We start from the raw sequence: 12600 nt of genomic DNA, 5'->3' as shown, positions 1-12600 counted from the left end.
CCCATTTGAACCGTTTTCCCGCAGTAATAACTTCACTATCCAACTACGCGATATCAATAAGTCTCGTAGGCGATGAGGTAGCCCTTGCAGAAATCGTTAAGGCATGAAGAGTTTTTTTCAGATATAACGTTGGTTCCAGGATCGCAGATCATCTCGGATCCAGAATATCGGACCTCAGATCACGCATTTGCTCAGGTCTTTCATTTCAGATCAAAAATCTGCTAAGATCCTGAATCGCGAATCCCAGATCCTAGATCTTCGCAAATCTTGGGTCTTCTCGGATCACGGATTGTCTTTGACCCCTTATTTTCGCAGATCTCAGTTCCATATGATCCTGTTTCCCTGATTTCTGTTTCTAGATCCCTGATCTAGGATCCCAGATCTTTATAAATCTCGGATAGTGGATCTGAAATAGATCCCAATTCAAATAGATTATTTTTTATCATTTTTATCATCAAAAAATATTTTCTAAAATAGTTTAAAATAAAAAACGGAATAAATTTATTTTAATTCTACTTCGCACGGTAACGCTTCAATCGTAACGAATGTTTGTGTATGTTAATCCTTTTTAAAACGCATCCCATTTTACACATATGCAGATTCATTAATCCTCTCTCATTTTTTATCCATTTTTTTTCTTCCCCACAACTTCTAAAATGACAACGAACGATTACAATTGCTGTCACTTGCTGACAACCTTTTGACGCGTGCTGCATCAAGCCACAACAGACAGCATGACTACAGAATATCGTAGATCACAGCAAAGCATCGAGCAGACAAGCAGACGATACACACGGTCTGTCGGCACAAAACATGATGAATTTATTACGAACTACTGCCAACAAACTCCCTTTCCTTGCTTCTGTCCTGGACACCACCTTGCTACCTCGGTTCCATCCCCGTCCATCCTCTGCTTCCCAACCAGCATGAAGTTAGTAGAAATGAATGATAAATAATTTATAATTCATTCGAGTGGTCAATTTATCATCGGCCATTCTTGTTGAGTTTCCAACTTTTCAACCCCCCCCTTCCAACAAACCTTCTTGCCGTCTCCCAGTACCGATCCCCATATATGAGTTTCGTGCAGTTGATGAAATATGGTTTTCGGTCAGTATTCGGTTACATGTGAATGATAAAAGAAGCGTGTGTGGCACCTAACTTATTTCGAAGCGTCCGAGAAGCACGGAAGCCACGTTCGCATGATGGATCGGTTTGACCAACGTACGTTCACCGTCCACCAGGGGTTTTGCTGTTAGTGTCAAAGCAACGCCTTGTTGGAATGCCGTACACGGGAGATGCCGGAAGATTAGAAACTCCAGAACAATCCGACTGCTGTCTGAAGCTTCCGGCGAAAGTACCAGAAAGACTGCCAGCCCTCCGGCGTTATCTGAGAAGTAGCAGCAAAACGAACATGAAGTGTCTTTTTTTGATGAATCTTTGTGAATCGTTTGTACGAACCTTTGCCTCCTGTGTAGTAGCTGTGCTGAGTAATTACTTCACCTTCATCACCGGGATTCTTGTTGTTTCATGGTTCCGGAGCGGATTTGTTCCGCTCCGGTATGTTTAAGTGCAGCCCGCGTTGTTTCGTTTGATCCGCCAAAGAGTTCTCGCCGTGAAACACATCAAAAGTGCAACATATTATCTTTGCAACACACAACCGGCGATCTGTTGGTGTGCGTGATGATGCATAATTTGCTATCGTCGGAAGTAATTTGCTGCTTGTCGTGTTGGGTAGGAAGCAGTTTCAAGTTGTGCTCTTGCTAGTTTGGTACAGTGGGAAACACGGAATGGTTTCCTTATTGTGTGTAATTAATGAACCATGCACGAGCATCAAAGACAACACTATATTGAGTTACTTGGTAAAGTTATAAATCTTTTGCAAAACACTTTTCAGCGAAAGAAAAGATGGAAACATTGAAACTAAATTCTCCGGATAGAAATTTAATCGTTTATATGCTCTTCCGTGAATTTATTTAAAAAAAAAACGAGTGATCACAAAGAACTTTTCATTTCTGCGTTACACCATTGATGTACTCTTCCAAGTATTTATCGCATGAAATCTTACTCCCTGTCCATCAATCACCGTGCATACATACAGCAAAAAAATGCAATTTCATGCAAATATGCAATCATCTCCCATGGACACTGTCCACCCAATCGATTGCGCAGCGCATCATTCCTGTGTGAAGGACGGCGCCTTTCACTAACAAGTTTTAGTGTGTTACTATCTCAACCGCTCGTTGGCATCCACGCACACACACCCACACACAAACTAGGTCCAGGGAATGGAAATTCTGATGATGCGATAAATTGGATCGCCCAGCAGGATAAAAAAAAAACAGCGAATGAACGATGTACACAAATTTGCCAACCAAATCACACCAGCATAATCATCCAATCAACAGACCAACCACCAGCATGTGGTTGTGTTGAGTGTTTCGGAAATTACCCGTCACGTGCTTTGTAAGTGGAGATTGTAAGGACAATCGAAAAAAAAAAACTATTTTTCGACTACCATTGTTAGCGGTAGTTTAACCGATTGTTATAAATACAAGTTAATTACAAGTGCTCAGTTCAGTGCCGTTGTGGTTTGGGATTTGTTGATTCGCTGCGTCTAAATGACCACAATTGCATGATGGTTGTGATTTGTGCTCGTAAAATAGCGATGATAGGTTTAGATTTTATGCGCTGTGGCTTTTAGTGACAAAGTTTCCCTCCGTCACAGATAAACTCAACACATTCTTTCAATAAAAGTTTCATCCTGCTGCTAGCAATCTGCATGCATCACGCATGCATTTCGTATTTGCATTCCACCGATGTAATTTAAGTAAATGAGTTCATCCCCCACAATAGCTGTGCATGGCTCGCTGGCATAGCATGTAGGATGAAGACTAACTCGAGAGGTTCCTGCATTCCATCTCGCCACAGGTTTCCCTGCGTCCCTGGTTTCACGGGCACCCGGTATATCGTGCGTTTATTCGCATGATGTCGAGACTTCTTCCATCTTCAACGTATAAGAAGCGCCAACGTATATGGACTTCAAGGTTTGTAGCTGTAGCAACGGATACCACGATATTGACCACATACTCTAGTCATGTGTGGAGTTCGATGCAGGTAAAACCGGATTCTTAGCAGCCGTTCGGGCATCAGGAAGATCTCCAGTAGTGCCGATGCGCGATATCCTGGGACAGAAGAACTACAAATATGCGCGCATTCTGTTTGACTTCGCCAAATAGATGGGAAATCGGCCTAAGAAGCGATCTAAAGTTGTAACTGATTTGCCGTTGTAGTTTTGCAAAGACGGTTCTGCAGATGGTAGTGCCGCCAGCCACAACATCCAAATGCTGACAACGAAACGGAGTTGCGAACACCACAAAGTATCCGCAACAAAGGTGGTTATCTTGGAGGCTAGTTGTTAGTCACCACGTCACAATGCTCCAAAGAGGCGCTAACCCCTTGGAAATAAAGAGGACAACAACATCAGAACCATCCCTGGCAGCAACAACATCCACAACCGAGCTCACTCGGGGTAAGGTGCACTTGAATTGAGGGAGAAGGAAATGAATACCCTTCAAATAGGGTATAAGTTAAATGAGTTATAAAGCTAGATATAAAATTAGATTTTAAAGAAAACGACCTGCCCGTCATTACGAAGAAAAAATGAGTGCATCAGCATTTGCGTTACATTTTGCCATCCCGCTTCAAACCCGAAAAACATTCGCTTCTCGTGCTCCAAGAAGCATATTTTTACCATCTTCTTTGAGCATACGGGAAAATGGATTTAAATTTCCTGCTGCATCCTGCAGCCAAAGTGCATCAACTTTAGTGCCTGTTCCGGTACAAATACTTTACTCTGAAACTTTGTTTTATACCACACACGCGACTGCACGTGAGGAAAAGTTTCACTTCCCACTGTCCCCGATAAGCGCCCGAATAAGCGTAATAAAAACGACACTCACCACATAGGGCATGTTTTACTCCCTGTTTCTGCTATCTTTGCAAGTGAACTGCACTTAATTTAAAGCAATTAGGGCAAACTTTCGCTGCTCTCCGTAGCATGCATTCTACTTCACTTTAATCTTTAACCTTCCAAACAAAAAAACCAATGTGCTTTATTTATTTTGTGTCTTTTGTTTTTTAAAGCTTTTCGCTTCGATTTGTTTGTCGCTCGACGGTCGCTTTTGCGGTAATACGGAACACAAAACGGAACCTGAACGATAAAGTTGCAACCGTTAAAGAAGATAATGAAAATTAAAAACGTTCTTCGTTGCAAGACCCATTTTTGTGTTCTTTCCGCACCGATGGACGCACTGTTCAGTACGGTTGGTGATAGCTTTTTGCATTTAATTTCCCTAACCGAGATGGGCAGATAAGAGTGCGAGAGAGAAAGAGATTCAGAGAGTGGGTTGGAAGCAAAGTGATAGCTCTTTTCATCAACTTCATCGGTTTGAAGGCTGATTTAGCGATGGGGCTATGGTGGACCAGTGCCATCTTGGCGATGGTAATTTAATTGTTGTGGAGCAGTACAGAAAAAAAGCTCTGATTTAGGTTGTTCCTGTTACAGAATCACATTGAAAGTTTTAGCACAATTTACAAAAGCAACTCGACGACCAGAGCCTGCTTTGTTGTAGATACAATTAGAATCTTTGAAAAATGTATTTTAGTCGTGGCATGTATTTTTCGGTACAATTTTTCATTACAAACACAAAACATAAGGAAACATAACGAGAATGACAAGACGCTGCAATCATTACATCAAATTTTATGGTTCAATTACTTTGCCCACTAACTAGCGGTGACGTAGCAATACACAGGCAAGAAAGTTGAGATGGTGAGCAGAAAAGCAAGGAAAAGATTTTATCATATTCACCAATCGTCCAATGTTCGTCTTGCAATCGCGTAACACCTCCTGGCTTGAAGTCTACGTTTTACAAGAAAAAAAAAATCAGCATTTCACCAGATTTTTCATATTCCCCATCTCCATCAACTCATGGCCAGTATCATTAGGTTGATGATTTTTCCTACCTTCTGCTCTCCCGTTTAGCCACCAGATAGCTCGTTTCGATAAAATTGTGTATATTTGTCTCACACCGTACAAAGCGTCAGTGCCGTCGCTTCGGGCGATACGTAAATGACATTCCTACTCTGGCCACGAGTCTGGCCATTTCAGCCAGCGATTTTGCGTCGCGTACACGCGTGTCCTTCCATCTGGCTGGTGGGGTGATGCGCTCGAAAGCAGTACCAATTCGTACGGAACAGTGCCTTGATGGATGGTTGATGGAAATTGCTTTTTTTTTCTCTTCTGTGTGCTGCTTGTTGTTGTCAGACATTCTGGCAACGGTGAACCGTCCGTCCGGCGCGCGTTCCTGTGGACGGCTATTGCACGGATCGTAGTGTCCTACTTCGCTGCGATGTCCTTAGCTTATCCTGAGCGGAGGGCAGCCCGTCAGCTGATTGGTTAGGTAATACGATTTAGCATTTTCATGATGAAGCAATTTTTTAAATCACCTGCGCTGATCGTAAAGCTATTCCGGAGGCGTTAGAAAGCTGAGTGTATGAGAGCAGCGCGGGCAATGAACTTAAAATTGCGCTTTAAAATTTAAACATTCCAGCGAGTGAAACGAGCTTGTAAAAAGATTTCAGGCATGTTGCAACTGTGGTATAAATTTGCCTCTGTGCTACATATTTTAAACGTTTTTCGTCTTGATTTATCATTGCTTACGCGGGATATGGTGTGAGCCACTACGAAAAATTCAATTAAAATTTCATTGAAAAAGTACGCTAGTTTGTATGACCAGCAAAATGATTGCTTTGAACGCATAAAATTGTTTTGCTTCTTCTCGTTTCCACTTACGGTAGCAATGTATTCGTGAAAATCAATTATATCATAGCAAATCGCTTCCTTTGTCGTGTGCGTACGCACCAAGCCAATAATTCTTCTCCCTTGTGAAAGAGAATATCTGCGTTAATAATTAAAATGTAATGTGCGCTAAGATCATCCACTGTTTTTCAGTTTTTCAAAGTAGCAGGAGAGTGTACTAGACAATGTGTAATAAACAGATTTAATAATTAAAAGGGTTTTTGGTTGGGTTGTTTAAAGGTCGATTTAACTTTCGTCCAGTGCTATTAAATAATAATTTATATTACGTTATGAAAGCATAAATACTTTAAAGAAATATCACATCATAGTAGTAATTATTGATTTTGTTTAATTTAATACTTGATGGCAAAAAATTAAGAAGCTAAAAATCATGGTTACATCTTCAAACCCATGGAGACGCCTGGTAGTTTTTGACTTTAAAAGCCTCATTCCAAGGTGTATGTTATGATATTGAAATCTGTCAATATTTATGGCTATACCGGTGTCACAACACATCACAACAACAGCAGTTGAATATACATCAAACCAGATACTAGATCCTCTGTTATTTCTCTGTTTATTTCTAACAATGGTGCGGATAATTTCGTTTTCTATTACAGCAAAACCTAACCGTCGCATGCCACCATCGAGAACGCAAATGTGTTACACACGCACAAAGCTACACACTGTCAAGAACTGTGTCTGCTAATTACATTCCAAATTGGAAATTACATTTCACCGCTCAGCTCTCCTGCTTCGGGCAATTTACAAGCTATCCAGGCATCCCAATCCGGTCCCTTGTGCTCCCGCTAGTCCGCTAGTCTAGAGACCATTTTTAAATTACTACATCGCTGTCGAAACATTCGATAATGAATGGTTGTGTTTTCGTGCAGCGCTCAACATGTCCGTTAATTACATTGGCTCATTTTCCCCATTCTGCAGCGCGCAACCGTGAGGAAAATCTGCAAAATGCTGGGAAATGTTCGCATCTCGCAGAACAGCTCGTTAAACTGTTATAAAAGCTATGCGCAGCATGTTCGTCAATCAGTTCGATACTGACGCGGTGGGGGCGAGGTGAAAACTCATTCGCACTTGACCGAAACCATAAACCATGGCAGCATCTAATTATCTAGCAACGAAAGCATCCTCCGGACCACTCATCAACTTGCACAGCTGCGTGATGCCTGCCTCCTTATCGTGTCCCGTTCAGTTTCCCATCCTAATCCAATCAATTTCCCTCCACACTGGAACCTAAATACGCTCAGCCGTCCTATCGAATCTGTGTTAATAAATCATTCTTAGCGCAGCAAAAGGATCCTTTTCACCAGGCTGGCAAGCAGACTGCTTCTTTCACCTTTCGATGGGTTCGAAACACAAATAGACGGAAAAAGAAGAAAGAGACAGTGAAAGCTCTTAAAAGCAATCCGATCTATTCAAGGATGGATTTTAACGCCCATCGCTGCAAACGTTCGTCGGCAAGGCTCGATAAATGTGGTGCGAGTTTGTGTAAAGTTGCCGTTCGCACCTTGGTCGCCCGTCGACTCATCAAGCCTGCGGTCGAATGACAAAAGCGCGTTGATATTCTAATACGGAAAATCCATAAATACATTAGCCAACCGTTGCCGTTGAACGAGTGCGTCACGGTGACAGATGATGCTGGAAGGTTTAAGAGCTCGTGTAAAGCGGCTTGCTCGTTATACTTTGCGGGCTTCCATTTGTCATTTGGGTTGGGTTGGTACGGGGCAAATTTTACCTAACCGACATTAAGAATTCAATAGAACTTCTCGTAGGAATGAGTGACTCCTTTACTGACGGCTATTTGTATAGCATTTTCCGAAATGGTAATCCCTTTCAAATTTTGCCCCAAACCCGATAAAAGCATTACTTTCGTAGGTCAAAGTTTTGCGTTTCGACTTGACATTACTCAAAAAGTGCGCGCTCTATCATCTTTGCCAGGGTGATCGTCAGATTGGCACGGCATAGTGTGCTTTATCTTCACCATCTCAATCGGAGGTTGAAGAACTATGGCTGAGGTTGCTCTGCTGCGATTAGTTAGATTTAGTTCGCGGTATTAACGGCAGAACAGGTATCAGCAACCTTCTCGCTAACATTTCGCAAGCCGTGCATATACTTCAAAGTTAGATAAATTGATTTTCTTATCCTTGCCTTAGCCGTCGCATGGGAAAGCTTTCTATGAAACTGTTGGTGAATACTGCCTTTTACCACACACTGTCACACAACCCTAAGCTCCTCGGAGTTTCCGGGCGAATCGATTCGACCAGTTCCCTTAAATATCCTTTAAACTAGCCTGAAGTTTCAAGAAGATCCCCGCCCGAACCTATAGGAACTTCACCGAAAGGAACGCTATACTGACGTTCAAGTTTAAAGTACTTTTACTCCCCTTGTCCCAGTGCACTAGATGAAATCTGACGAAATTATATCCATGTCAGGAACATCGGCACCGAAACCTTCTCCCCCAGGCTATTCCGCTATACCGGTTCTAAGTTTCCTTTTTTGCCGGATGCCGGAACCTTCTACCAGAAGCGCGGTTTTACGAAGACGACAAGAGACAAGTTTTCCTTCGCACGGTTCCGTTCCGTAATCTAGCCATATCCCCGGCTAGAAATATCCACAGCCACGCTTGCAGTAACGCAAAACCTCCCAACGGGGGCTGCCATTTAAACCGTTCAAGTGTACGCTAATTGATTTCCTGTCAGCAGCCGCCAAAGCACCAGCGAATGGAAGGTCCTTGATCTGGCTGGGGTCTACGGGTGTGTTTGAGTATCTAGAACCTTTTGAACCTGCACGACAATCGGTGCTTTGCATCTTTTTTAGTGCTTTCCGTGCATGGAGTGTATGTGTGAGAAAGCTCTTCTTTTTTTGACTCTCCGCCGCTTTTCACCACATACTAAACATCGCCCAAAGGGTGACATGGGGCTGTTTATGCAAACGATGTAAATGGTGTCTGTGTTGCTGAGGGATGGATGCATCCCGCCGTACCTGTGCTGCGGTGTCTTCGTACCGGTTGGAAAGGCAAAAGAAATCGTGTAAGCTCAGAGCAAGCTATTTAAGGATTTGCTTTCATCCGTGCTAGAGAGCATGTTCCGGGAGGTTCGTTTGAGCTGTGATGTTCGAAACCATTTTCGGAGCAAATGTGCGATAAAATAAAGCTTGATAACGATTTTTTTAACTTGTTTTTTTTTTGTTATTTAGTTTATAGAGACTTTGAACGTTTTGACTTCATTCGTCTCTTCTATAGTTTTTAGTGGTTACTGATTGAAAAAATGCTGTTGTATTTGTATCTGTTTGTCTATTGTGCAGCTTAAATTTGTTTGTAAAAACCAGTGGTTTTTAGAAATCAAATGAATTTTTGGTTCTATTAGGGTATTATTTAATAGTACAGAGTTGATATCATGATCATGCTGTAAAGTTGATCGTTGCAAGGTATTTTCTCAGTGAATTTAATAAGAGATGCTGGTATGTAATGTTGACACCACGTGAGGATCGTGTGTTCTATCCGAAGGCGGGACAGGATTATTTGATCTTGGCTGGATTCAGAATCAATCCAGGGTTTAAGGGAGCTGTTTAATGAGCCATAGAAAACGGATCAAAAATCAGCATCGAAAACTGCATTGAGACGGAGTTGTACGCTAGGATGCTGGCGGCCAGCCGGTCATTCTACAGCCTGAGGAAACATCTCACCTCAAAAAATCTGTCGCGACGGTCGAAGCTGGGAATGTATCGTACCTTTATAGCCCCAGTACTCACATACGCCTGTGAGACATGGACCCTGTCCAAAACAGACGAAAGATCGTTAGCCCCGTGTGTGTGGAAGGACAATGGATGAGCCGGTACAACGACGAGTTGTACGAACTTTATGACAACCTCACCATCGTGCAGCGAATTAGGCTCGCTAGGCTTCGATGAGCTGGCGACCCAGCTCAGTAAGTCCTAGAAAGTTAGGCCTTCCACACGGACAGAACAGGCGTGGTAGGCCCAGATTAAGGTGGGAGGATGACGTGGAGTTATCCGCCATCAAGACCGGGATAACGGATTGGCGGACGACGGCGCGGGACCGTATGCGGTTCCGGATTCTGCTGCGACAGAAGACCGCAAAGCGGTTGTAGCTCCTGATAAGTAAGTAAGCAAGTAAGAAAATGTTTCTCGCATTGAAGCCATGTAATTGGTCCAAGTGTTGGAGACCTAATTTTTGGTACATAGAACAAGAATAAGTTGGACAGTCTGGTGTTGTCGACAATCGTATCTCTTCTGCCTTGATTGGCAAGATGGCAGCTTCATTCCCTTTGGTTTCCTAAGCGACTTGGAACCCAACAATAAGTAAGCTCAATTAATGGAGATCTACAAGTTGTTGGATGAGTGGATTTTTGCAAGATCCTGTGTCGAGAGCGCTTAGAACACTCGCACTGCCGGAAAAGATGACGTTAGATTTTTATTTATTATTTACTATGACAGCACGTCACCGTTTAGTCAGAGAGACTATGGCTACTCCGGAATTTAATTTTCAGGGAGTTTGGTCGCACAACTAGTGCTTTCTGAAAATAAAGTGCATTCTGCTTTGTCCTATGGTGCTATTTAATCCTACGTGGTAATTGTTTTTAATGTCCTGGTTTAGATAACTGGTAGCATAGTTCCAAGAACGGAACAAGAGTCGGGTTTTTTAAGTGAAACCAAAAACAGTAGATGAATAATTCCATGTTCGTTCTTCTGTTATAGAAGATTAATTATTAAATGAAAAGTTAAATAACAAAATAAAAAATATGACAATACGGCACTGGACAGTCATAATCAATTGTAAAATAAACTTAAAAATACAGAAAGATTTTAATCGAATAAATCTCCAAATTCGTTTATTTTTACAAAGTTATTTTTAAACAGCCGGTGGCCACTTCTACCTCGTTCGAATTCTACATCTCTACATTGTTAGTTCAGCTTATTGTTTTTTCCTTCCCCGTTCCAACACTCCACTTGCGACAATTCAATCTCGGTCAATTTATAGTGAAGCTTACCGGCAATCGGTTGGCCAGACGCCCTCTACCCACCCAAACTATCTGTTTATTTATTTTAAAATGAAGTTTACTCGTAAAATTTACCAGACTCACTAAATGGCGCCACTGTAACCAAACGGAAGCAAAAGTACCCTTCCGCTTTGCTGCTTTGGTTCTAAATTGACCAACATTGCTTTGTAAGCGACCAAACACACAACACAAACACACAAACAGGTCGAAAGGCAAGGTACAAAGGACTGTTCTTTTCGCTCGGAAATAACGCTTTCCCGTTTGCATTGTTGTTGCCTCCGGTACTTCGTGGTCATTCGAGAAGTCTTTCCGGTTCTGTGTACATTCATTTTGTTGCTTAGTGGAAGCAGTAGTGATTGGGGAGCGAGAGAAGAAAAAAATCGAATCACTGGAATTGAAACAACACCGTACCACAACACAAAACAATTGATGCAGCAGGCAACAATCGAATTTTCCATCTCCACGACCACGACCTGCGGGTTGGTTTGGGTGGTGATTTAGGAGGAAAAAGGCACAAACCGAGATACAATTTATGAAGGAAATAAGTGTGACTCGTTCGTCTATCGTTACGATTCTAGTTGGGAGAGGTCACATTAGGGTTCTTGAGTCAGGTGAAAACAAAAAGATGTTTCTGTTTCGCAGCTTAAGGACGAGAAACATTTGAGAACAAGTCTAAACCTACCCCCCCCCCCGTTAACCTATGCAAAACGGGAAGCCAATTCCGTCGATGTACAACTTCCGCTAGTAGTTTTTCCTTTCGCACTACGACACCGGCCAGGCGACGTCATCGTTGAAACCGCAAAACAGGCGCTGTGTTCGACCCTCACAAATAAAGGTCTAGCTCCAGAGTCGCCATAGCCATGCCATTTAAAGCTAAGCAAGCAATAAATCCAGCAGTCATGTTACAAAGAGTTTTACTGGACGACGTATTTCAACATAAATCCCCATCCCGTCAAAACAAACCAACGGCAGTTTAGATGGATCGCGTTGAAGCTGAAATGTACGCTTTGCCATGTGTGTCCATGTTAGTTTAATGTTTTAATTTTTCCTATTTTCAATTATATCAACTACAAAGCTCAGCTAAGCAAAATTGGGACACTTCGTGGAGGGAAGGATTATCATAAAAACACATACAAAACACATCTTCCTTTACCATTTATGTCGTATTGAAATTGAATCCTTTTTTGACCGAAAGTTCAAGCAGCGTTTTTTCCCCCCCTGTTCCTCGGTCGGATGTTGGTACAGAAGCAGCGATGTACGTAAGTATATACTTATACTTTGCCCTAACACATCCATCCTTCACCGCCCGGACATGCATGCTAACCGGAAGCGCTTTATTTGCATCAGTTGTGGTCATAAATACGGTCGAAAGAACGAACGAAACAAACGGTGAAGCTGGTGCAACAAAAAAGCGAAACACACAATCACCTCGTCGTAGAACACCTTGCGCCACCCACTACTGCCCGTACCTTTCTGGATGCCGGGGCAATCCTTTTTTTTCCGTTACATTACCTGACGACGGATGTAAGCGTTTTGCATTTTGTAGCATTTTCTTTCAACGGTGTGGGTTTTCCTTTCGGTACTCGCTATTTACTCAAAGAAGATGTTGGACGACTGTGGTTTTTTTTTGCTGTGTCTACTTTAGTACCATCTCAAGGATTTCAAACGGGGGAGCTAGCAAAAAAATGTGTTCAACTAGCTGCT

This window comes from Anopheles maculipalpis, chromosome 3RL (genome assembly GCF_943734695.1).
Source record: "Anopheles maculipalpis chromosome 3RL, idAnoMacuDA_375_x, whole genome shotgun sequence".
Classification (NCBI taxonomy): Eukaryota; Metazoa; Arthropoda; class Insecta; order Diptera; family Culicidae; genus Anopheles; species Anopheles maculipalpis.
The sequence above is the reverse complement of the archived record's forward strand: the minus strand, read 5'-3'. Positions refer to the sequence as shown.